This window comes from Vulpes vulpes, chromosome 6 (assembly GCF_048418805.1).
Source record: "Vulpes vulpes isolate BD-2025 chromosome 6, VulVul3, whole genome shotgun sequence".
Lineage (NCBI taxonomy): Eukaryota > Metazoa > Chordata > Mammalia > Carnivora > Canidae > Vulpes > Vulpes vulpes.
Window position 1 is genome coordinate 112893135 of NC_132785.1, and position 27873 is coordinate 112921007.

The 27873-nt window shown below is 37.0% G+C and overlaps 1 pseudogene; it reads right to left on the minus strand.

The window, feature by feature from the left end:
* Positions 1–3043: 3043 nt before the first annotated feature.
* LOC112934904 (ribosome biogenesis protein NSA2 homolog pseudogene) lies at positions 3044–26494 on the minus strand (annotated as a pseudogene).
* Positions 26495–27873: the final 1379 nt, after the last annotated feature.

Sequence of the window (27873 nt, forward strand, 5' to 3'; positions counted from 1 at the left end):
CATATCAAATTAGAGTTGTTTCTTAGTTCTCATTTTCTTGGAGTGTTTTTTTTTTTTTTTTAGACAAAGAATGGCTGTTGAATATCATCAAATGCTTTTTCATTATCTATTGAGATCATCATACAGTTTTATCTCTTATTTATGAGCTGAATTATTATAATTAATTCTAATATTAAACTACTCTTGAATTTCTGAAATAAATGCTAATTATGTTGTTATTTTCTAAAACACTGCTATGCTTTATTAGTAGTATTTTATTTTAGATATCATGCTTCTGTTCACAAATAAAATTCTTCATAGTTTTATTTTCTTATTCTCTCCTTATCTACATTTGATAACAGATAATAACAGCTGATCCTTGAACAATATGGGTTTGAACTGAAGGGTCCATTTATATGCAGATTTTTTTGATATACTACTGTAAATATGTTTTCCTTATGATATTATTAATTACATTTTCTTTTCTCTGGCTTATCTTATTATAAGAATATAGTATATAATACGTATGGTCTATAAAATATGTTAATTAACTACTTATGTTATTGGTAAGGCTTTTGGTCAACAGTAGGCTATACACGGTTAAAGTTTTGGAGAGTCAGAAGTTACATGTGAATTTTCAGCTGCATGTGGGATCAGCACCTCTAATCCACCTTACAGACACCTACTGTGTCTGTAGGTATAAGGTACTGTGTTTTATTCACAAGTAGTTACATGTGAATTTTCAGCTGCATGTGGGATCAGCACCTCTAATCCCCATGTTGTTCAAGCGTTAGATATAATACCAGCTTGATGGTGTAAGAGTTGCAGATGAGATCTGTAGGTATAAGGTCTGTGTTTGATGTGTGTTTTCTTCTGCCAATGACATATCTGTATTAAATTCATGCACATTTTTCTCCCCTCATCTATTTCTCTATCTACCATCTCTTTCTCTCTCCCCTCTCTCTATCATATACTCATTTATATATCTACTATTGTCTCCTCCGAGTAGTTTTGATTCTCATCTTCTAAAATAGCTGCTGAAATTTTTAGTTCTGTCTTCAGTGACTCTCATTTTTTCTTATGTTTTCCTCAGCTTTTTGAGATAGCATTTGAAAATGATAGTGAATACTTAACATAGCTCTTTATATACAGGCACTGTTCTCAGTGTTTTACATGTATTAACTCAATTCAATCTTCATAACCATCTAGTTCTGGTAGAACATGATTAACTATGTTAATTGGGATTGATTTGAGAAAACAAAAATACCCTAGATATTTTAGCAGAGAGAATTTACATAGGGGATTGGTTAAGCACGTAGTGGAACACTGAAAAAGGAAAATGAGAATGCTGAGTTAACCTAGAGGTATATGGAAATAATAGTGGCAGAAAGTGGCTGCCACTTGTAAGTGTGGGGAAATTCGTGAAAGATTTCAGAACTTAGAAACTCCATAGACCTGGAGTACAGAATTCTGAGCAGGAGGTGTTACTGTAGGTCAAGGAGGCAGAAGAAGTGTCTCTTGTAGATGAGGCAGGGCTCACTGTGTGGAGGGTGAAAAAGCTTGCTTTGGGATGCTAAAAGAAGGTAGAGACTAGAACGAACTGCTATTGTCAGAATTACCTCCTACTGTTAGGACCATGATGACATTTATGACAAGCAAACAAGAAGTCCCTATTCCTGCCTCCAACATCTTAGCTGTACTTTTGTGCTCTCTGTGGGCATAACCGTACAGTTAATAAAGCGACAAAGGAGAAATAAGTTTACAAATTCTTAGCCCTAGCTTCATAAAGAAAAGTATTGTAGGGTATTTTTGGAGTTTAAAGAAAAAGCTTAATAACAAGCACAAAAATTTTAAATTATATTTCCAATGTCACACAGCCAGTAAGTATAGACCTAGTATTCAAACCTAGGCAGTCTCTTAACCACCACAATGTTGCCTCTCTAGCTATTTGAATTCCAGAAAATTTCTTGCTGCTAGCTCACTAGTTTCTCTTGAACTATGGCCTTTCTTTTGTTCAGTCCAAATACTGAGTGTTACTTCAATGATGAGAGTTTTGTTAATTCTTAAGTTTTTTAAAATTTTATTGTAGTAAGAACATTTAACATGAGATTTATGCTTTTAAATTTTTAAGTGTTGTTAATTACAGGCATAATGTTGTACAGTAGATATGTAAAAATTGTTCATCATCTCATATACTCATCCAATAGAAATTTCCCATTTGCCCTTCCCTTGAGCCCCTGAAACCACCATGCTACTCCTTGCTTCTGATTTTGACTACTTTAGATGGCTTATGTAAGTAGAATCATGAAATGTTTGTCCCCCTGTGGCTGGTTTATTCTACTTAGCATAGTGTCCTCAAAGTTCATCCATGTTATCACAATATTCTTTTTAAAGGGTAAATAATATTCCATTTTATCCATATACCACCTTTTCCTTACACATTCATCCATCGATGGACATTTAAGTTCTCTCCATATCTTGGCGATTTGTGAATAGTGCTGCAATTAACAGGAAAGTGCTAATATGTCTTAGAGATCCTGATTTCAATTATTTTGTATAAATACCCATAATTGGGATTGCTAGATCATCTGGTAATTTTATTTTTAATTTTTTAAAGAACTTCCATACTATTTTCCTTAACAGCTGTACCATTTTATATTCTTATCAATGGTGAGCAGGGGCTCCATTTTTTCCATTTTTTTGCCAACAATGATGAAGTTTTACTTTCCATTATATATTAGGTTAATTTTATTATGGGTTAAATATCTTCTCACATTTTTTAGGATATAAATTATATTTACTCTAAGCTTCTTGTTATGCTTATTTTTCTGTTTCTGTCCTTATGATTAAATTCATCTTTTATTGAGGAACAACAAAGTATTGGCTTTCCTCAAATGATTGATGATTTTCTTTTCATAAAACTAGGCCATTTTATGGTTTTTTGTTTTGTTTTGTTTTTGCAATAGAATTAGTAATTCTCTTGAAGATTGCAAATATGTAAGGCTGTTGGGTAGTATTCAGAAACATCACAGTAATGCTGGTTTTCTTGATTGGTGTGTAATCTTCAATAATTATAAGGAGTTACTTGTATGAAATTGACGTCAAACCATAGGACCACAGTTATGCATCCATCATTTTCAGGACTGCTGGTAACCTGTCAGTAAATCTTCTCAAATACTTTGCCTCCTTCTGTGACTGTGTCACAAGGCCCAACATGCTCACTTTCACCTCAGTGACAGTTCCTTTGATAATGATACCTAAAGTTGGATATAGTGGGGATAGGAGACTCTTTTTTTATATCATGTATTGGTAGGCAAAAGGTGCCATTCATTTCAGGATGAGTTACATGGACTTTTTGAAACATAAGCCCATTGACTTAATGAATCTTTCAGATTTAGGTAGTTTTTCAGATTTAGGAGTAAAGCCATCTCCAATACAGCCAACTTTAGTAACCATCCTCTTGCACATTTTCTTCTTTCTCTTTCCTGTTCAAGTAATTGTAATACTTCTCTTTCTTCCCAGGCAGGAACTTTGGGCAGAACTTTCCTGCTTTCATTTTTTGTTGTTGTTGTTGTTTTTGTTTAATCATTTTGGAAAGTATATTAGCTCAGAACTGTCCCTCTTTGTCCAATAGATATGTAGGTACTGCTCTTTGTGGAGTCTTTTTACCATTCTTTCATTTGGTGTTTCTCTTTCCATGCATCTTGATAGTCTTTTTCATTTGACTTTCTCAGCATGACACTGTTTATGGTAGAGCTTAGCATTTAGACCAGTCATATATATATATATATATTTTTGCCTTTGAACATTTGTGAGCCTCATGACCATCCTTCTTTCTCTTTTCCTCATGGTAATCTAAATATATCCATAATGCTTATGGTAATAGGTGTGCCTCAACATATTATTTTTTGTGGAATGGTGATGACCATCAAGGCCCTGGGTGCATCCTCTAGGCACAAAGAAGCTCTCAATTTTTGGGTCTCAGACATATGAGCTGACTCCATACCACTCACAAAAGGAAAGGGACACTTCTGATATGGGAAACAAAAGCAGAAGAAAAATTATTAAATGTCCTTACTACCTATAGCCCACCCATTGGTAAGTCCTTAAAACAGGCAGGGTGACATTCCTCTAGGGACTCAATTGCCTCGATGTTGAAACTTTGCTAAGGGCAAAAGTCAGTCTTAGCCCGACCCCAGGACCTTGCAAGTCAACTTTAACATATAAAAATTTCTTTAGAAATCTCCTTTATATCTAACCCCCCCCATACATGTTGGCAATCATCCCCCAAGCATATGGCCCACCAATATACATCTGAAGGGTCTTGTGACTAAGGTTTTATTAGATGGTAATAAATGACCTTTTTCCAACATTAGCTAACCCCCTCAAGGTTCTGGGAACCTTGCTTCCAAAATTCCTGAGAGGCTTATGCTATCCCTAACTCCTTCCCAACTTGGAAGTCTATAATGGGCCACTCCTCATGACCCTGGTGCAGCTCTTTATGCCCACGGGTCCTGTCCCCATGCTTTAATAAAATCACCTTTTTGCATCAAAGACGTCTCAAGAATTCTTTCTTGGCCATTGGCTTTGAACCCTAATGTCTTTTTGTACATCCTTTCTAAAATGGATCAATTCCAAAAAAAAGCATGATGTGATTGGTGACTATTTGTGTGCTCTCATCTCTATAGCTATTCCACTAGTGCAATATGTAGTCATTAATGTTATCCCATTTCCTTGACCCCCATTTGTCACAGCCTAATACCCTCCCACCCCCATCCCACCTGAATATGAAACCCTTGTGGTTACTTTTGGCCTCAGAAGGTGGATTATGCAGAATCTGTCCTGCTTGATACCCTCTTCTGGTTACAATTTGGTTACTCTCAGGACCACTTTTGAATCCAGGACCAACTACACTTGGGTATGAAGTTCCCTAGGTACTGCCCTCAACTTTTCTAGAAGAAAAACATGTTCTATGTCTTGAGACCTTTCATTCCTCTCATTTCCCACCTTTCAAGAATTTTTAATATGTTATGATCCATTAAGAGTTCTCCTTCTTGATTCATGTACCAGATGTGAAATTTAAAAAGAAAAGTACAAGATCATTTCTAGAGATTTTTTATAATATGGAGTAGCTAAAGTGGTGCTAAGTTTGCCATCTGGAATGAAATTTTATATCTTTTCTCATACAAATGGGATTCTGGTATTCCTAGTATTCTGGAAATTTTTTTAATGAATCAATTAAACACATTTCCCTGAAAGTAGATATATATTATTTTAAGGTTGCAATAGTGTTCTAGATATGCATATATCACATAGATATTCTTCTGTTGATGACCATTTAATTTCTTTTCAATTTTTACTTGTTATAAACAATACTGTAATAAATATGTCATGTATTTTTAAAATTATTTCTATAGAATATATATTTCAATGTAGATTTATAAAGACAATAAGGAATATTCATGGGATGTGGTTTTCAAAGGAAGAGATCACTCTTTCTTCTCCCTGTGTTTGTTAACCCCCATTTGCATTAGCTCAAGGTTCCTATGATTCTGGCTATTTCAGTCCAGGTAGTTGAGTGACAGACCTATCATCAAGTGTTCTCATTTAGTCAGAGCAATAACACAAAGACAGAGGAAAGGAGTCAAAAACATGGAGAAGCATGATGCAGAAAGAAAGCATCACTCATGCATTCCCAGAATGTTAAAAGGAGCCTACAATATCTATTGATATATAAATGAAAACATTTTTAATTAAAATGTTTACTTAACAATATGCAGAAAATAACATGTCCTGAAGTCAAACAACTAATTTCTAAAAATTATCAGAAGCTTTACACTCACCAAGAAACACTTAATCCTTTTCAGCAAAACGATCTTTCCTTCACATTCTAAATCCTTTTTCTCAATAGACTCCAATCCTAACATCTGTCTTCATTCCACTTTTAAACATCTTCTTACCTGTTCTGGACTTCCTTCCAACAACTATCACTTCCAAGATCTGTTTCTTTCTTTTATCCTTAAATATAAATTCCAAAATGTCTGTGTCAAAACAAACATCTGGGGCAGCCCAGGTGGCTCAGTGGTTTAGCGCCGCCTTCAGCCCAGGGCGCAATCCTGGAGACCTAGAATCGAGTCCCACATCAGGCTCCCTGCATGGAGCCTGCTTCTCCCTATGCCTGTGTCTCTGCCTCTCACTCTGTGTGTCTCTCTCTGTCTCTCACTCTCTCTGTGTGTTTCTCATAAATAAATAAATAAATAAATAAATAAATAAATAAATAAAATCTTTAAAAAATCTGGTAGACATACCAGAATAACACCATGTACAAAAGTTATTAATCTGAAATGAGCTGATTCATAGCAAATAACCAAAATATCACTAGAATTTACTAGAAATGTGCTCTCTGTGAATGACTTGTTATTTTTTTTTTCTAGAAACTATAAGAAAGCACAGACAGGACACACACACACACACAAAAGAAAGAAAAGAAGGAAAAAGAAGGGAAACAATGTGACAGACTGTTTCAAAAAAGGTCCCTGTTTTTGTGTTTCCAGTTCTACAATTGTAGAACCTTGACATTTCTCCCATCAGAAGGTGGAATCTAATTTTCACCCTTTGAATATAGGTCAGCCATGACTGCCCAAGAAGTAGAATGCAAAGGAAGGCACACTGTGTGACTTTTGAGGCTAGGACACTTTACAACCTACACTTCCATCTGGCTCTTTTTCTGGGACATATACTTTTGGATCCCAGCCACCAAATTTTGAGGCATTCCAGGCTCCATGAAGACCACCTGTAGGTGATCTGGTTGACAGTCTTAGATCAAGTCCCAGCTGAGAGCCATTATGAATCATCAGGCATGCAAGTGAACAGCCTTCAGATGATTCCAGTCCCTAGCCTTCCCTTGTAGTATCTTTCAGATGAGGCTTCATCAGTATGCATCAGTGACAAGCCATCTCTCTTGTATTCTATTCAAGTTCCTGAAACATAGAATTTGTAACAAATGGCTGTTTTTGCCATTAAATTTAGGGGAATCATGGAAAAACCACCCTCACCCCTAGGAAAATGGAAAACTTGCCTTGGGTTATTGAAATAAATAAATATGGGAGGATATATGTTTAAAACAGGTTTGAAAAGGGCTGGACACAGTCATACCCTTCCATTACCAATGCTAGTTCTAGTGTAGAATTAATTCTTTTACTAGAGATGCGAATCAATATTGATGGATCTCAAAAGTTTCAGGTGGACACCTTTTCCTGTCCTTCGGCATTTTCTCTACTGTGAAGCTGAAAATGTTTAAAATTGCAATAGATTCTCCTAATGTTTAATTGAACATTGCCCTTCCGATGTTTTAAGGCATTGTCTCTAAGGTTCCTATCTAATGTCAGCCTTGACCCTCCTATCACATACTATACACTCTGAAGAGATTCATTTCTCTTCTGTGGCACCTGCATTCTCTGTTAGGTTTGGTCAAGTTAGATGAGAATTAATAATTTATTCATTTGGAAGAAATTGATAAGTTTATTATTTAGTAAGTATATTTCAGAGTGCCTTAGGCTCATCGATTAACGATTCCTTCTCCTTTAGCTCATAAAACAAAACAAAACAAAACAAAAATCCCCAAAATGAAAAACCAACCAGTAAAAGTTTTAGTCAAGTCACCCTTTTACGTCAACCCTGCAAAGAGAAATCAAATTGGCTAAGACCTGGTTTTGTTTTTAGTTTTACTGAGCAAGACATTTTTTCTTGAACTAAAAGCTTGATGCAACAGCTAATGGGAAATTTTCTCTCTTCCTGATGATGTGCAAAATAGTCACACAGTTGAGTGTGAATCTTATATTGAATCAAAGATTAAAGCCCACATTCATTTATGGTATCTCCAATTCTGTTTTGGTGATGAAATTTAGTGTTTTAAAAAAATTTACACTGCAGCCCATTCTAATACAATTGCTATCTGACTACTTTATAACCTACACCATACCATTTATGGATAAAATAATGAAATTTCACAGAGAATTAATTTAATGTTCTCAGATGAATTTTCCATATCTGTTTTTCCTTTAATTACCCAATGTGGATGTGAAGGGGAAAGATGTGGGAAACGAGATTCTATTCTTGCTGGATTTTGATCTAAAGCAGCTAAGAGACAATCCTTTTTCAGGTTCTTCAGATGGAAAACTTTCTACTCATGTTGGTCCTTGATTTTCCTAGGTGAGAAGTGGGTAATGGGCTGCTGCTGATTTGAAGATGAATATGTTACAGAGGTGTTAGAATCAAATAACAATTTGTAATTGTATTAAATAGTATAATATTAGTTTTAAGTCACTACCTCATAAATTAGAATTGCTAAACGTGATTTAAAATGGGACATATGTAGCATTGATCTTGAAAGCCAGACATTTTTGCTGCTACAGCTACTTTTTTTATGAGTCTGAGTGTATATGGATGTTCACATGAGTATTTTATAAAATGAAATAAAGACCAGAGAATTACATTCTCTGATAGAAATTGCATACAAAGAATAGCTTTTGACCCTGAGGCTATTGATATCTTTCTCTCTAGTCCACTTCAAGATTTTTCCTTTGGATAATTATAGAGCTGAGAGGGTGGGACAGAGCCCACCCATACAGAATGTCACACCTGCTTTTTCTGCCTCTGTAGTGGGCTATCATAAGCTTCTTACCTAAAACAGATTTCTTTGGGGCAGTTTCCAATCTTTTTTTCCTGCCATCACGATACAACTATGTGTATAAGAGACCTCTGAACCTGGTAGACATAGCTGGAATATCTTCATTCATTATAAGCTAAAATATAAGTGTGCTTATATGAAATGTGTTTTTGTGACTGTTTTGGTTGAAACTAGTTTCTCTGATTCTGGGATGAGCTTCATATTCTAGCCCATGAAAAGAATTTTCAAGAGGTATTTATTAGGCAATTAATCTAGTGCTTTGTAGTCATTGTGACATAATTTTTGAAGTGACCATAATTTTTTTTCTTCCTCTTTATGGACCACTGCAAAATATCCTCCACCCACTCAACACTTAACTGTGATCTATGGTGTGTGACCATATCTATTGGAGAAACTATCTGTTCTTGCAAGAAATAAGTGCATGCAGATTTTGGAGATAATTAGTTTGTACTCCACAGTCATCATTATTTTTATTTTAAAGAACTTAAGATATTATTCTCAGATCATTCAGGGGGTGAGTTTTTCCAGCTCATTTTCCTATTATAGCAATAACCACCATCATTACTACTATCATCACATTTTTTGTGGATACCTACCAGATGTCAGATACTGTTCTAGATGTTAAACACATGTTATCTTCTTAAACCATATGAAGTAGACACCCTTGTTTTACAAATGAAGAAATCAGAGTTACCATGCATAGTGGAAAGAGCAAAACTATGGGTGTCAGGCAGACTTGGACTCATTCTCTGCCACTTCAGAGCTGTAGTATGATTTTTGAATCATTGGACATATTTTTGAATCTTACTATAATAAAAAATAAAAATATTTGGTTTGAGGGAGCCATGAGGCAAAAAGCAAATGAAAGAAAAATGAAAAGCAAAAAACAAAATAAGCAAACAAAAGCAGATAACCAAACTTTAAAGACTTTTTTTTCCATTCAGATGTCTCACCTGTTGTAAAAATGACCAATAATTATGTTGATCAGGTGAACTTTAACTTCAATTTTTTTCCCTTAAATGTTAACAGATCAGTCATTCTCACTGATATGCTTAGGCTTTTAAGTAACCAAGGAATGAATTTTATGCATGTGTTTTTATATGCATATTTAAATTCTAAATTGCCTAAAAATATGATTTTTGTCCTCATTTGAAGCTTTCAAATAATTATGACTGAATCTCTGGTTAATCAAGAGTTTTGCTCATTTCAGTTTAAATCATTCTGTTACAGAAGAAAGCCTAAGTATTATCTGAATTGAGGTTGATTTTAAGTTATTATGTCTCTTAACACCCTTCTTTTCAAATGAAGTTCTGTTAGCTTTTTCACTGACACCTTTTAAACCAAGACATTTAACTGACACTAATCCACAAAGTAAAAAGAAACACTATTGGGTATTCTTAAATCTCAGCTATGGAAAAACAATATGCACATCTGGTCTTCCAGGGTTCGTGCATAGTCTGGAAGATACCAGTTCAGATGTGTGATGGTCTTTGGTGAGATTTAAAGCCTTCATTTGGCTTTATGGGTATGAAGAATTTTTGAAGCTTCTTTTGGGCAGAGGTATTTGCAGTAGAAACCACCTCTGTTTGCCCACAGAAGCTTCCTGCCCTTCTAATTTGGCCAGGTCTCTGTGATATCCTTTGTCCAAAAAGGATGAACTGTGTATTGATGGGTACTAAATAGCTTATACTACCAGAGTCTTCCTTTTCATCTTCTGGTCTTAGATGATCATAGTAATCCAGGGAGAACATTATTTTGTGCTGAGGTGTCTTTATCTTCTGAACACTTCAAAGTGAAACTATCATTAAACCTGAGTGGAAGTCATTATTTGCCTTCAAAACCCAAGTGAGTAGATGAGTTGGTGACTGTCCAAATGGCAAAGGGCTTGACCACTGACAGAATTCTGATCCTATCCTTTGTCATGAGGACAATAAAAAGGAGATAAATTTTATACTAGGGAGGGGCAGCAGGAGATAGGTGTTGTCCAATTATGGTCATGGTCTATCAATTCAAAAACACTCAACATGCATTTGTTTAATGCCTACTTGTACACTGTTGTCCTTGAGCCACGTCACTCTTTGGGAGCTGTTCCTTCAGAGGAAACAATAGCCTACACTCACAAGCAAGTTCTTAACAGCTATGACCTTAAAGGATGGAAGTAGGGTTTCACACTAAAGTATTCCAACTGGAATTAAATGCTGGAAAGGGCATGGGAGTCAGAGGCACAGCTAATCCCACACCCTACAGACAGATACAGAAGACTTAATTAGAAAGACTATACTAGAAACATGATTCACCCTACTTTGAAATGTCTCAAAGGGAAATGTTCACTATTTTCCATGGAAGCCCAAATTCACGGTCTGTTAGAAGTTGTTATCCTCCTGTTTCCTTGCATTTAAAGGAGAATATTTTTCTTTCTCTCTTTGAATCTTTCACCTCCTGTTATTTCCTTCTAACATAATGCTTACTCTATTCCATTATCATTTTCATGTGACTGTGGTTTGGAAGTCGATACTTAAGGATTTCTAAAAAGTTGGCCAAGTACCCTTGGAAGGTACCCTGATGATTATCTCAGACCCACAAAAATGTCTGCACTTTATATCACATACAAATTAAAAGTAAATACATTTTGAAGTATAAAATATAAGATGGAAAAAATCCTTATTTAAATAACTCTGGGTAAGTCTTTTTTTGTAATCAGTTCTCTAAAATAATTCCCTTACAAAATTTGAGGTAAATGAAGGCACCAAAGTTTTCTGGCACTTAGATCATTAATTATCTGCCTTCCTTTGCCATATCATAAAAGGCAGGCTTCTGCCTTGGTTTTCTTTCCTTTGTCTATTTAAAAAATGCTTTGCCTGCATACCTTTGACACATTACATTTCACATCCTGCTTAGCCTTTGCTGGTCAAGAGAGCTTGGATTTCTTTTTTAGAAGGTCCATTTGCTTAGAGACAGGTTGTATGAAATGATCAGTAAAGGTGGCCTTGGGTGATGAACATGTGCTTATACTGTTCATGCGCATGCCCTTCAACCCAGATAATTTTTAATGTATTAACCAAATCATTGGTTCCTTAAAAGCAGAAAGCACATCTCCTTCCACCCTTCTTTCTCTGTCTCTCTGTCTCTCTATCTTCCATGGTGCCTAGTAGAGTGCTGTAAACTTTGTGATTGCACTGAGGAAAGGGTGCTGAAATACACTGAAGACATAATAATAATAAAACCTTATATTTTTTTTCCAGTTTCCTAATCTAAACTCTGTATCTTTCTATCAATCACTCTTATGGTTCCCCTCAGCTCCCTTCATTTCAATTGTATTCTTCCCGTAAGAAAATGAACAAACCAATGTCAATTTTCAGGTGGCAATCTCATGCATTTCCATGGCTTTATTTACTACATATGCAGGTGACAGCCTTCTCATTCCATCAATCACAGAGGTAAATTCCCATGAGTCCCCAAGATGCCTCAATTTATTATCCCTGGACTATTCCCTTTGAGAGATTTATCAAAGAAAGGGTGTTTCAGAGAAACCTAACAATCCTTGCATTGAGGTTCACTCAATCATTCAGACAGTCTAAGGAATCACATTTGTGAAGCCTCTTGATGCATAAAATAATGCAAAGAAAGGAATAAAGCTCACACTGAACTTGCACTAGTGGGAAAGCCATGAATTGCAGTGATTAAAAACACAGACTTTGAATTCAGTCAGCCTGGATTCAAACCACAGCCTACTAATTACTGACTGTGTGATGAGGGCCAGTTGCTGAATCTCAGTTTCCTCATATGTGAAGAGAAGTAAGACTCATATCTCGTAGGACTGCTGAGAAAATCAAATGAGGTAATGGTGGTAAATATGAGACCTAACAGAATGTCTGGAATATGTTGCATTTTCCTAAAGCTGTAACCATAGGTATTCCTAAAGGCTACAAAATGGTCAATATCATTATGAGAAAGTTTGTTATTTCAGTTCCACAGATTCCTTTGGTTAAATCACATCTTTAATGAACATGGCTTATCAGACATGATAAGTGCTATCATGGTGTCAGACATGGCAGTGTTATCTTGCCATCTGCAGCATTATCAAGTGGCAGGAAAGCCATCTCATCAAATTGTGAATTTGGCAGCAATATTAAAAATGTATATGGCTTGAATCATAGGCTATGTGTTAGTTAATATAAAAGCCAAAGGAGTACTTGATTTTAAATTCAACTTGAAATTTTCAATTTATTTCTTAGTTCGGTGGAATAGTGATATTAATAGCTAGTATTAATGGAGTAATTACTCTGTGCCAGGCACTAGATTCCGTAGTACAAATATTTCTCAATTTAGGGGAATGCTCTACAGGGTCCCTAAGACAATAATCCTTGGGTAGGCAATAACTATCTTGCCTTTCCCTCAAATGAATAAAAATTTAAATCAAGTTCTCCTTTGACTTTAGATATGCCAACATCTGGCAGCTACTTTGACATCTATGTCTCACCAGGCCATTTATAACTCCCTGATTTTCTCTTCATTCTGAAGACTTCTTTTTCATGAATTCCTCACCAATGTATAAAAGCCTTAAAGTTCAATGCCTTTTCATTGTCAGATGAAGAGTTCCAGGGACTAGTTGTGTTATCATGATGGGTCATTTGCAACATCACGAGGCTATTCCTTATTGCATGATTTTTATTCATTCAGTGAAAAAGCAGAGGACAATTAAAACTGTTAACATTAAGTAATATATCTGAAAACATAAATAGGTTAACAAAGGGGCTACATAAGGCTGAAAGCAGTCATTTTATGGCAGGGAGAATGCCTAAAGGTCTTATTTCAAATTCTGATGATGCAGCAGATCTAGACACTAGCATTTTATGATAATGCCTGAACTGACAAACATTAACCAGAAATCATTGCCCCTGATACAGGTGGCAATCTATCATGATAATGTCAGTATGGGGAAGACTTTAAAAGCCAAAAATCAAAAAAGATCAGACACAGAGCTCATCCAATTGGACTTCGCTCTCTAGAGGAATTGTAAATTCAGATTATAAGTAGGTGACCTCTGTTCTTTATAAGTTCTCGAAGAAAAGTTCTCTATCTCTGGGTGGTATTATGGCCCTGCATGATTACATATCAAATCCCCTTAGGAGAAGCAATCTTTGTATGCCAAAAAGATTTCCAGTTTCTAAATGATTGGCCCGTATATTTCAAGATACATTGAAATCAGTAAAATTTCAAAGAAGCATCAATTATGGAGTTGGATCTGTCCTTGTGATCAGTATTAACAAAATTTAACTAAAGTTTACTTATTTTTTTGTGAATAATAATGATATTTCAAATCAGAAATCTAATCAAAAGAAACCAACCAGAATATATCAGTTTCCTCTTTTAGATCTAATATCCTTGCTCCTATCAATGATATGACAGGAATCTCCTACAAATGTGTTTTTAAACATAAAAAATGCAACACTAAACTGATTAGAAAGATACTGAGACTCTTGTACCAGAAATGAAGACTAAATCATTGGCAAAATACAAAATCTTTCAAAATGACACCAACTTAACTTTCTAATCTTTTCCTTTTCCTTTTCCTATTCTATTCCTTTTCCTATTCCTATTCATCTCCAAAATTTATACCCAAGCCATAGCTACATAGACCTGTTGCAGTTACTCCAATGTCTCATGGACTTTTTACCTATCTGTTTCTTGCACTTAAATGACTCACTTCCCTTCTCTGCATGAACAATTCCAAATCAGCCTTCAAACTGCAGCTCAACTGCAACTCCCAGAGCTGATTGCCTCTTTCTGTCTGTGCACAGTAGATCTATCAGAGCATCTGCCACATTGTGCTGGCCTCTGACCACATCACACAGAGTGATAAACTCTATTTTGCCTTTGTATTCGCAGCACTCAGAATGTCATTTAGGAGTCAGTGGACAATAAATAATATATTTTTTCTGAATGAATCATTCCCAGGGCTGCTGTGTACATCTGTGTAGGTTATGCATGACACAATTCTAGGGGCCACAATTCAGATAGATTATGATGTGAACCAGAGTCCTGCAGTTGTGAAGTACATATTATGACAACAACATGTGGCAGACTCAGTCATTCAAGCTAAAAGTCTTCTACTCCTTCATGCTAAATGTTAATGTTTTGTGCTACTCAGACCCTCTTCTACCAGTTTCCAAATCCTGATAAATCAGGATAAGCTTGGTTTTGTTGTAGTAACAAACAGTTCCAAAATCTCATTTATTTGACACAACAAAAGTGACTCACAGTACGTGTCCAGTACAGATTGGCAGAAAAATTCTGCCCAATATTGTCTTTCAGAGAACCAGACTGGCAGAGATTACATCTTGACACATGGTCATGATCAATGAGACTAAAATCACAATGTGGCAGATCATGTACTGGCTCTTCATGCTTCTGTTTAGATGTGGCACATGTCACTTCCAATCCATCTCAGTGGCCAAGAAAATCATGTAGCCATATCTACTTTCAACGGGGTCAAAGAAAATGCAATTCTACCACATGCTCTAAAGAAAGGGAAAATATTCATAAATAGGAGCATCTCCTATTTCTACTCCATTTGCCTGGTTTAACTCCTCCTATCTTGACCTTGGACCATTATATTCACCTACATAGCCTCCCTCATTTCTTTTTCTTTCTTCCATCTTGCCTTCAACCCTTCTCCCCATCAATGACAGATTAATTTTAAAATACAACTCCTTCTTACTTCTTTCAAGAAGAGGTTTTTTTTAATTTAAAAATGTATAGCGGGGATCCCTGGGTGGCGCAGCGGTTTGGCGCCTGCCTTTGGCCCAGGGCGCGATCCTGGAGACCCGGGATCGAATCCCACGTCAGACTCCCGGTGCATGGAGCCTGCTTCTCCCTCTGCCTATGTCTCTGCCTCTCTCTCTCTCTCTCTCTCTGTATGACTACATAAATAAATAATAAAAAATTTTAAAAAAATTAAAAAAAATGTATAGCGATTCCCCCACTGATTGTCAAATTAGGCCCCAATTTATACATCTAATCCCTTATCTTTCATTCATTCCACAAACAATTTTTTAGTTCTTAATGGGACTCGGATACCACATGGGACACTGAGAGAACAAAAAAAAGATAGTTCTTGGACTTAACAGAGCTTCAGCCAGACATAAAGAGAACATGAAGACATTTCAGAGTAATGCTATAGTGGCATAGTTCAGTGGTAATATCAAGAAGAAAATAACTTTGGAGTTCAATAAAGCCATCTCTTGAGAAGGAGATGCTTAAGATGGTTCTTGGATTTTGAATACATGTTTTAGAGGCAAATATAGTTGAGGATGGGTGAATTGGGGAGGGGTGAAGGCACAGGGAAGAACTTGGATAAAGAGGCATGAAATTTGGTATGTTGTTAGAAATGTAAATAGTTCTGTAGACTAGAAGAGAAGGAGCTCGTTTGGTGGGATAGGAGTGGTCCTGAGGAGTAGGAAGTATACTTGGAAAGAGACTGAAGTCAGGTGAGAAATGGAGAAGGCTTAAAGGTGGTTTTAAGAAGTGTGTCCTTTGTCCTTTGGGATAAGTAGAATAATTGAATAGTTTTAAGCAGGAAATGATGTGATCTGCTTTGCACTTAAGGTTCACCCTAGTGGTAGTATGAATACAGAAGTGGAAGTCAGGGAAAATCTATTTTGGGGTGACTTTTACTGAGTATGGTGCTTAAATTTATGTGTCAACTTTCCCAGGCCATGAGATGCCCAGATTTGGTCAAACATTTCTGGGTGTTTCTGTGAACGTGTTTTGGATGAAGTTAACATTTATTTGAGTAAAGCAGATGAGCTCATTCAGTCAGTTGAAGACCTGAATAGAATAAAAAGACTGGTCTCCTCTGAGTAAGGGAGACTTCTCCAGCAGACTACATCTTCAACATTCATCTGAAAACATCAGTTTTTCCTGGTTCTGAAGCAGATTGCCTCAGACTCAACTGGAACATTGGCTCTCCTGGGTCTCTAGCCTGCCAGCCCACCCTGCAGATTTTTGACTTGCCAGCCTCCACAACTGCATGAACCAATAATTTATAATAAATCTCTTTCCCTCCCTTTCTCTCCCTTTCCCTCCTCTCTATCTCTCTTCTTTCACTATCTCTGTCTCTCTTTATCTCTCTCTGTCTTTCTCTGTCTTTCTGTCTCTCTCTCTGTTGGTTCTGTTTCTTTGGAGAACCCTAATACAAATTCTGGTACTAAGAGTGGTTCTGAAAGAAGAGAAACTAAAGGATGAATTTTCTGAGTTGGTTCTAGGACTTCTAGAATTGGCTTCTTAACCAATTAGATTTAAAGACATTAATTGACTCTATTTTTAAGTAGTAAAGAGAGCACTAATAGGCCATGGTATGATCTGGCAATAGTACCATACAAAATATCACTAATGTGATAATGAAAGGTGAGAAGTAAGAATCTGAGAGGCCATGTATATAATACTTGGACATTTTTATCAAAGTAGCAATCTTTCTTTTTAGTATTTATTTATTTATTTATTTATTTGAAGGAGTACGGAAGGAGAGACAGAGAATCTCAAGCAGACTCCTCATTGAGCTCAGATCCCTACTGAGAACTCAATATCACAACCTTGAGATCATTACCTGTGCCAAAACTGAGAGTTGGATGCCCAATGGACTGAGCCATTGGTGTCCTCAAAGTAACATTGGTAAATTCTTAACATTTACCAAGTCAAGAAATAATCAGCTGACTTGCCCAAGGCACCAAAATTTAAAGTGGAGGATGTGTGTGTTGAACTCACATTTGCTGGTGCAGTTTCTGATACTATTATAAATATGTTAAATATTATATATAAATAATATATTTCCGTTACTCCAAAACTGAGGGGAACCTTGACTTCAGTCCAAGGACTTCACATTTGAATTATAATTTTCAGTTCTCCGGAAATAGCTCAGTACTTTTCAGGATGATCATAATGCAGATGCTGACCAGTGATTTATTAACAATGAAGGTGGACATAATCTGATGGGATTAATCAGGTGAGGGTCAAGTTGCCCCAAAAGTAATTTCCATAAACTACACAGAGAACCTAATTATGTAAATCACTCCAGAGATCCCCAACTGACCTTCTTGACAATAACTAACCAACAGTAATGAGCGGAAAGAAAAAAATATTGAAAACAGGGTCATTTCCTCAGGCAAATCCAAAATTGACTACAATGCCTCTTGAATTTGAGTGTTGTAGTTGCTGACTGGGAGCTACTAGTGCTGATTGAAACTTTCTGAGTGGGACATATAGATTCACTGGGAAGTAAACTAGAAAGATAACTGTTTTCTGTTTCTGTTTGACCTAGCTTTATATTTATTAAAACTTGAAATGTTTCTCAAAGTGATGGTAAACAAACTTCTTCAACTGGCAAGGAAAAAAAAACCACTCTGTATTTTCTAATCAAGGAGGATTAAAAGGCAGTGAAACTATATCCAATGCACAAATGTTGTAATTACGATAAATATTTGTCCTTTCTGTTTTCACTACAAACTCAAAAATCCTAGAGTCTGTGTTTGGCACATGCAGGAGATTACAGCCATCTGCTGAGAGACAAAGCTGTCAATTATAAAACAATCTGGCTTTCCATTTCATTCCCTTTCCAGGTTAAATGTAGCCCAGCTGAGGTAGGATCTTACTATTATTACTATTGAAACTGAGAAGTCCTTGATACCCTCTGCCCTGTGACCATATTTTCAGGATCCCCAGAAATGTACAAATCTCTGAGCTTAGAGTTTCAAACTCAAGATCAGTATATCTTGTACAGGCCATTTAATAAGGCGAACCACACTAAGGGAAGACTGAACTTTTTATCTAACTTGAATACAAAATGATGGTTTCATTCAATTAAAATGTACTTTAGCCTGAGGAGAGAAATTATGGCAAACAGAAACAGCAAAATGGAGATAGAACTGTTGTCTGTCAGCTGGACTGGTGTACATTTAAAAAGGAGGCTTTGAGGTTAAAAATATAATAATAAAGCAATGAAACATGGAGGGCCCTGGCTGGCTCAGTCAGAAGAACATGCGACTCTTGACCTTGGGGTCATGAGTTTCAACCCTACATTGGGTATAGAGATCAATTTAAAAAATAAACTTCAGAAAAAAATCACAACAAGAGACATCAGAATGGCTTAGTCAGTTAATCCTCTGACTGTTGGTTTCTCAATTCAGGTCATGATCTCATGGGTCCTGAGATTGAGCCTCATATTAGGCTCTGTGCTCAGCAGGGAGTCTGCTCCAGATTCTCTCCCTGCCCTCTTCCTACTTATGCTCTCTCTCAGTCTAAAATAAATAAATCTTTAAAAAAATACATGCAATGAAACATGCAAAGCAGAGTGGCCTATTTAATAATTTAGGATTCAGCAACATTGAGGAAAGACAGTTCAAAACCATAGAGGAGACATTTTAACACAAGAGGCAGTGGCCCTAAAATTGTGTCCATGAAAGACCTAATGGAAATGAGTTAGCCTTTGTTTTGGCCAGATTCCATATAAGAAAATTCACTCTGCTTTCTTGAAATTTTCCTGCAATTTTACTGGAAACAGTTATCTTGTGTTTTGTTTTAGACAGTTAAATTACCTTTTAACAGACTTTTCAGAAACCCTTCTATTCCTCAGCAGCAGTGGAGGAAGAATTGCCTTTTAAACAGACACCTAATAGTAGAGAATAAACATTTCCCACCTAGATCTGGGTGTGGGTCAGGCCTGAGGACACTTCCAAGGGGCCATTGAGAGCCTAGATTAAGGCTCTGTTTACATGCTAATCATAGTGTTTTTTGGAAGAGTTCTTCCTCAAGGCCTTAGTGACCAGAGGGAAGTAAAAATGAGTTTGAATTTTCCCAAGTGCATGGTTCCTCCCCTCCATTCAATTTAACAACCATAGTTTCATTTCATAACAATGACCCAATCTTAGGTCAATAATTTTACATACCGACTCTTAAATTAAATCAAGGCAAAATTTCAAAAAATACTATGTTTATAACTGAAGAGCCTACTGAAATATAATTCATAAAATCTGTTAATGCTTCTCAGTTAAATATAAAAATACTTACTTAAAAGGATTCAGTTTAAAGCAAATTGGATAACAATTAGGGCATCTGGCTCTAGCCTGTAGAAGCAAAATTGGCCTCCTGGTTCAGGGAGAAGGTTAAGTTGGATTTCAAAGTTACCTTCTACTTTCCAGCTGGCTCTGTCCTCCCATCTGGTGACTGCTTATCCTAGCAGCGTCCTCAATGTCAGCATTTCATTTTCTCTTCTCTGTGCCTCTCATATTCAGCCATCAACAGTGTGTCCTGAGTCTCATTCTGTCAACTGGATTAAATGTTAACTCCATGGTAAAGAACAGTGGACTAACTTTACTGTCTACTGCAGCTGTTCTGAGCTATCAGTGTCATTATTGGAACACAATCGACTCTGAGGTTTATTATAATTAATTTAACACCTATGCACAGACTCCTCTACTTGACTTTCAGCTTCAGGCTCTTATAGGCATAAATAAAATTTCACCATAAAATTGTCAACCTTTTTTCCTCGACAAATGGCAATATCAGGGAGACAGATAGGCATTGAAGGGAGATCAAGATATGCCACCCCAAAATATGCCATTTTGACATAAGGATTACTTGGAATTAAAGGCAACTGAGAGCTAATAGATGCAGAAAGAGTTCTGTGTCCTCCCCATTATATGGCTAAAAGCAGAACATAAATTTCCCTTTGTGAAAGTGACCCCATCTTACCCAGAAGAGAAGGGTGACTGTCACCTGGGATAAAGAGCCAACACAAAGGTGAGCTTGTACAAACAAACCTTATGAAAATAACTCATTTCCCATCAGCTACCTGGTATATTTCTAGTCCCTTCCCTATAATCTATTGTCCCTTTGAAGCTCCCTTTCCTTCCTTTGTTAAAATGATATATAAGCCTCCGAGTCTAACCACATTTTTGACTGTCATTGTTTTAAAGATTTTATTTATTTATTTAAAGAGAGAGCGTGTGCATCAGTGGGTGGGGAGGGCAGGGAGAGAGGGAGAGAGAGAGAATCTCTCAGCAGAATCTTCCCCGCTGAGTGTGGAACCTGATGCAGAGCTTGACCTATGACCCTGAGATCACAACCTGAGCTCAAAATCAAGAGTCAGATGCTTAACTGACTGAGCCACCCAGGTGCCCCTTGACTGTCACTTTTCTATGAACTTCTGTGCATGTAACTATTAACAAAAGTTCTGTGCTTTTTCTCCTCTTGATCTATGTTTTATTAAATTCACAAACCCCCTAGACTGAATGTAAGAGATAGAGAAAGAGATTTTTCCTTTCTAACAGTGTACAAAAGTTAATTTTCAACACTGTGTGCATAAGTCGATATAGGAGAAGGAGAGGAGTATGTCTGAAACTATAAATCTTACATATAGTAAAGTTACAGCTGATGGGAATTTTTCTGGGGACGGTGGGTATTGATTCATACTCAAAACAATCTGCACATCCTCAAGGTCAATGGCAAGAAGGAAAATGAAGATACTCAATGGAGCTTATGAAGTTTATTAGTGACAAATGTGGCATCCAGTGCTTGTTAACCTACAATACCTATTTTCCTCCTTTTTACTCGTAACTTGAATTTCTTATTCATAATGAATTTATTTATACCCCTACTTCCTTATCAGCTCTGATTTCATTCAGGATAGCAGTCATGAATGGTCTAAGACAATTAAAAGAACCTCCCGTCTTATACCTCCTTACTGCTAGAGGATTATGTGGACCAGTTGTGGCTAGTGAGGGGAGATCTCAAATGGGGAGATTTTAGGAATGATGTTGTTTTCCTGTCAAAAGGGACAAACTCAGCCTGTATGAACCTTTTTCTGTTTTTTCTTCTCTTTTCCTCTTCTTGCTGGAATACAGATGCAATGTCTGAGGTGTAACAGCCATCTTACAATCATGAAGCTAAGACACAAGCTAAGAAAGAATGGCAGACCAGGAGGTTGAAGGAGCCTAGTTTTTAATGACTTCCCAAAACAACTGCCCCAGTTTTGGACTGCCCACTTCTGGAGTTCTGGTCACGTGAGAAAAATCTGTTTCAGCCATATTTGAGGTTGCTGTTGCATGAAGCCATACAAATTCTAAGTGACACAAACTGTTCCGACAGATTTTAATATTGATAAAAAGTGGTCTATTGAGTGGGGAATGCTTGAAAGGATTTATTTTAAAACTTTGAGGACTAGCTCAGACTTCTCTACAGGGAAGTATATTTGTTGAGCAAGTTAAATTTCTCTCTGCAACTATAGATTTACAAAAAAGGGGTGAATAAAAGGACTTACACACAGTTTGGCCATGCCCTTTCTTTGCCGAGGAACTAGCATTTGTAAATTATTTCTCCTTATGTAAATTAAAATGCACTCAATATTCCTACAACAGTGTCTCCTTCCCTCACTTGTCCACTGAAGCTCCATACTAGTGATAGAACAGTGGAATTCTAGTACTCCTGAAATTAGACACAATCCTGTACACACCTGGGAGTTTGTTCTCTGTGAGAATCTCCTTTGCTGTATTTGTCCAGGGAACTATTTAAAAGCTGCTGGAATAATACATGTAGCTATGATTAATTGTCTAAATTAACACACTGATCTTAATGATCCTTTCTGAAAATGCAAAGTCTTAACCCAACAGAATCCTGTATGAGAATGAAAAGATAGGTATTTGGAGAATTGGGCCCTGTCAGCATTCTTCAAAATTGGTTTTACCTCCATGGGTAGGTCTCTTCTAGAACATGAATGCTAGATGGAGGAAAGTTGCCAGAAAAGCTAAAAGGAGAGAAGAAAGAAGTGGCCTCCATCAAAGTACTTTGCCTATGGCTCTCAGTAGTTCTGTTTGCACAACTATCACTCCTTGGGGTTCCTTCCACCAGATAAGGATTCCATCATTAAGTTTGTGATTTGCAAAACTCCCTTGCTGCTTCACTCTCACTGAAAGGAACTAAATGAATCAATCAGCATCACTTTCCCGAGGCTCTGTTTGCAATCAAAAGGGCCAAAGGTTTTCTTGTTTATAATTAGTGAAACATCCTGCTAGAACTAGATCCACATGAAGGCTTGCCAGCATCACACATCCTCATCCCACCATCCAACTCGTAAAGAATACGCACTCTTTGTATTGTGGAGAGTGGTGCTCAGCAGCTGCTTAATAGCACAGCAACTGCACACAGGACTAAAAAGCAAATACCAGATTAGATTGAACCCATAGGGAAAATTTCAGGTGGCATAATGTAATTACCTGAGTTAGGATATTGAGGTTAAATAACACCTATGCTCTCTTATCTAAAAGTATCTAGGATCTTTACCAGCCATAAATGACTTGGATCTTAGTTTTATAACCCGGTAGTAGAAAGGAGGCAATTCTCCAGCAGCACAGCACTCTCTTGTTGGAAACCCTGTTTCTCATCCGGCACCACCTGTGTGTCCCCTTGGCTGCCCCCCAGCACAAGGCACTGATGCAGCCAAACCCACTGAGCCTGTGAGAGTGGCCAGAAACACAGCAGAAGGTGTTGGCTTCCTGGCCTCTTGTTGAGGCCATCTGGACTCTCTAACACACCTGTTTGGGAGAGTTTCCGTAGCTTGGTTTACAAATGTAAATGCAGCTCAAAATGTTCTGGTCCAGTGCTGACTGATCATTTGCCTTTACTTTTTGGGATGTTAATTATGCAACAAGATCACTTCTGTGCCCATTTTTCTCCTCCGTTATAAACTTTAGATGGCAAAAATGTGCTTCTCGGTATTTTTTTTAAATGGAATGAACAGATGTAAAAGTGTTTTCAATTCCTTAATAAAGGTGACATTAGGCCAGATTTGATATTACACTAAGTCCCACATAACATTTAAAAATGAGTTTTTTCAACCATAAAATTACTAATTGATCTGTCTTGTAAAAAGATAAAGGAAATGAATGCCTATTTGAGTTTCATTTCTGTCAGGCTCCCGATTCCTTATTTTATGTAGCACAAAATGAATTTTAATGAGGCAGCCTCCAAATTTCAAAATATGCCATTACCCTTCTGAAGTAATTGGCATATTTGACTGCCTCTTCCTTTCTTAGAGTCTGTCTGACTTTCTAATCTTAAAGTCAATGTTCCATTCAACATGTTCTTCTGCATGCCATCTGAAAGAAGTAAATTAAAACAAGAGGAGGGACTATACCAGAAAGAATTCATTCATTGAGCTACTCAACAAATATTTATGGAATTCCTGCTGTAGGTCAGGCACTGCTCCAGGCACTGCAGAGAGAGTGGGGCATAAGTGAAAGTTCCTGCTTTCATGAAGTTTCTATGTTAGTTGAGTGAGACAGTATAATAGACACAGAAATATATATTTAGATGATATGTACCATGAAGGAAAAAAATGAATGTTAATGTGTAGAAAGGGACAAGATGGAGAGTCTGTATATGCTGTTTTTTTACAGAGGGGAATCCAGATGAGTGTCTTTAGGAAAATGGCATTAGAGCAGAGACCCAATTGAAGTAAAAATGTGAGCGATTTCGGTGATGAGAATCAGCAGAGTAGCCATCCTTCTTCCTCCCCTCTCTTGCCTACTTATATACATATAAAACACTTCTGGTTGCTTCATCTAATCTGAGAGGCTACAGAGGGGATGAGGAGAAAGGCAATTTTGATTGAGTAACTACCTGTGCCATAGTTCCATTTTGTGAATCTGTAGGACACCCCTCTGGTCTGATAATCTGATCCTCTTTTTACAGCTAGGGAAGCAAAAGCTCAGGGACATCAGGTAGCTTGGTGTATAAATGTTCAAATTATTTATTGTTGCATTAGAAACTCCTAAATTTTATGGCTTAACATTACAATAATTCTTTCTATTGCTCATGAATATGCAGTTGGAGCAAGACTCAAAAGGAAAGGCTTGTGTTTGCCCCATGTGGCATCATTTGGGGAGCACAATTTAGGGTTAGAGATCCATATCCAAGATGGCTCATTCCCATGGCTGGCAAGTTGGTGCTATTTATCCAATGATAGATAGCTGAGTCTGAGGGCCTGCAGGCCTCCTTTTCTCTCCGTGCAGACTGGGCTTCCTCACAGCATGGTGACTGGGTTCCTAGAACAATGCTCTAAGAGAAAGCACAAGATAGAAAAACACGGCATTATGATGATGTAGTCTTGGAAGTCCCACATGCCTAGGTCTGCCTCTTACTAGAGTTGGGTCTTCAGCAAACTGATATCAACCTAAACCCCAGAGAGGGGATTTCCCAAATAGCATGTTTCTCTGAATCCATTCGTTTAGTCAACAAGCATTCCTGAATGCCTCTAGCATAATAACTCTGCTCCGGACTCCAGTTGCTCAAGTTTGTATCCTAGCTCTTCTACTTGCTTGTTGATGAAACTAGGAGATGTATTCAAATCTTTCTTTGTCTCAGTTTTATTAAATGTAAAACATCAGGATTTAAAGATCTAGAGAACTTATTCATGTATCTAATGAGATCACTAATTTCTACCCCTGTAATACTACCAGCTCAGCCCTATTGTTGTGTTTTGTTTTTTTAATCAATTCCAAGAAGAAAGGTAAAATTAGAATTAATGGCTATTGGGGCACCTGGGTGGCTCAGTTGGTTAAGCATCTGACTCTTGATCTCAGATCAACTCTTGATCTCAGAGTTGTGAGTTCAAGCCCCATGTTGGTGCTCCATCCATGCTGAGCATGGAACCTAATTAAAAGATAAAAATTAAAAAAAAAAATTAATGGCCTACCTTCTCCAAAAAGACTGCCATACATTTTTGTCTCCACAAGACATACATTTTGTCCAAGATTTATATGATGCTCTTTACAAGAACTCCTATTCCCCTGTGTTTCTATATAATCCTAAATCTAACTCAAGCTCTCATCTCCTACCATGAATACCACCTCTGCTACAACAAAGCACCAAACTCTTCTACTTTTCCCTTTGTAATTCATGGTCATCATCAGAAAACAAAACAAAAACAAACAAACAAACAAAAAACTATTTCCTAAGCAATCTCCTCCCCTTCTTTCTCTAAAGGAAAATAGTTTCCTAAAGCTGTTTCCTGTGACAGCTATTTGTTTTGTTTTGTTTTTTACTACTATCACCCTATGTAAGAGGTTTGTGGTAGGATAATTGTCTTCCTTGTTCTTTCGTACTGTGTCTAAATCATTTATTCTCTCACCTTTCCAAAATACAATGTTGTTTGAAGCAAATGCCATAAACTAACCTGCCTACCATCCCTTCATAACATAATCATCCATCAATACCATGCTTTTTTCCTTACCCTTTACTCTCAGCACTTGCCCCATTCGATAGGTTGTCCTTTACTACTATACCTGTCACTACGTTATTGGGTTTCACCATACATACAGAAAATCCATCCACTATCCTGGCTTCTAACAATAAATTCTCCTTCCTTCTTCCAATAATTTTATCTTTTATCCCATTTCTTCTACCCACTCTTACAGTCATATTTTGTATCCGATCTCTTTTCAGCTTCTTTCTTTTAGTACAGGTTCCAATAATTCTTCAGTTCATTAAGAATTTTAATTCTCTTTACTCAGGACTCCTCTCTTCCTATTTCTTCCTTCCCTACTTTGCTAGGTAGGATTCTACAGTCCATTACTAATGACTGCTCCTTTGCGTATTTTTTTCAACAATTTGACCTTTGCTACCTATGCATGAGTTTTTATTGCTGCCACAACAAATCAGTACAAATATAGTGGATTGAATCAACATTTGTTTATTTATCTCACAATTCTATAGGTCAGAGTCTTGTGGGCTCTTACCTGGAGGCTCTGAGGAATCATCCACTTCTAAGCTCATTTAGGTTGTTGGCCAAAACCAGTGCCATGCAGATGTAGGATTGAGGTCCCATTTCTTTCTTGGCTGTTCGCTGGGAGCCACCCTTAGCCCCTAGAGGACACTTTCTGGTCCTTGCATGTGGACCACTACATTTCAAAGACAATTAGTTTTGTTGAATCCTTCTCATACTTTTAATTTCTATGATCTCTTTTTCTGCCTCTCTGCTTTTAATGGCTCATGTGATTATATTGGGCCCACCTGGATAATGCAAGATAACCTTTTTATCTTAAACTCAGCTGATAATGATCTTACATCTCCAAAGTCCCTTTACAGTAGGACCTAGAGTAGTGTCTGATGGAATAATCAGAGGATGGGATCTTGGAGAGATGTCTTTAAAATTTTGCCTACCACCATCCATATGATTTTTATATGACAGACTCTAACTCTGCTTAAACCTGGCTCTCGATCCCTTTGTAGCTGCTCCATAGCATCTCAGTGTGGCTAAAGAAAAACATTCAGTGTTCTAACAGGAACATTGTGAATTTGTGATGGCAAACTTCAAGTAGGACTCAGCACAGCCCAACAATCATTCTGTATTTCCCTAGGATGTATCAGCATACAGAAAGTGTTTAAAATATTGAGACTAATGAGGTCAATTATAGGGAGAATGTTGATAGAAAACAGAAGGGAGCTGATGACTGAGCCCCAAGGAAGTCCAATGTTTAGAGGTTAGGAAAAAGGAGAATCAAGCACAAGACACTGAAAAAGAATAGCCACAAGTTCAAGTACAAGAAAACCCAGGAGAATATAGTGATCCAGAAGATAAATAAAAAGGTGTCTTAAGAACAGGGAATTCATCAACTGTGTCAGATGCTGCCAAGAATTGGGAATTGTTCATTGGGTTTGGCATAGTGGAGGTCCATGATGACCTTGAGAAGTGGAACATCAGTAAATGGCAGGAGCAAAGCCGGACTGGGATGAGTTGAGGAGAAAATAGCCATTGGGGAAGTAAAGGTAGCAAGAATAGACAAATTTCTAAGGAATTTTGCTGTAAAGATGAGCACAGAAATGGGGCGATGCTGCAGGATTTCATAGGATTTAAGAGCAGAGAAAGATTGTTGGGGAAGCAGCAAGGGGCATTTGTATTGACTACTAGTTAGTTGGTGTGAAAACCCAAAAGAAGCCACTTAGAAAATTTTAATTTCCTCTTTTCACTGTTAATATTTTCAAATTACTGAACATTGAATGCATGGATGCTTCCTTAGGTCTGCATTAACAGACTGGTTCTAGCGCAGCATAGGGTAAGGAGGCTATAATACATTAAATTATAACTGAGAGCCATATATCTTTGCTACAACAAAGTCCAGGGATGATTTTTTTTTTTTAGTGGAAGATATTTC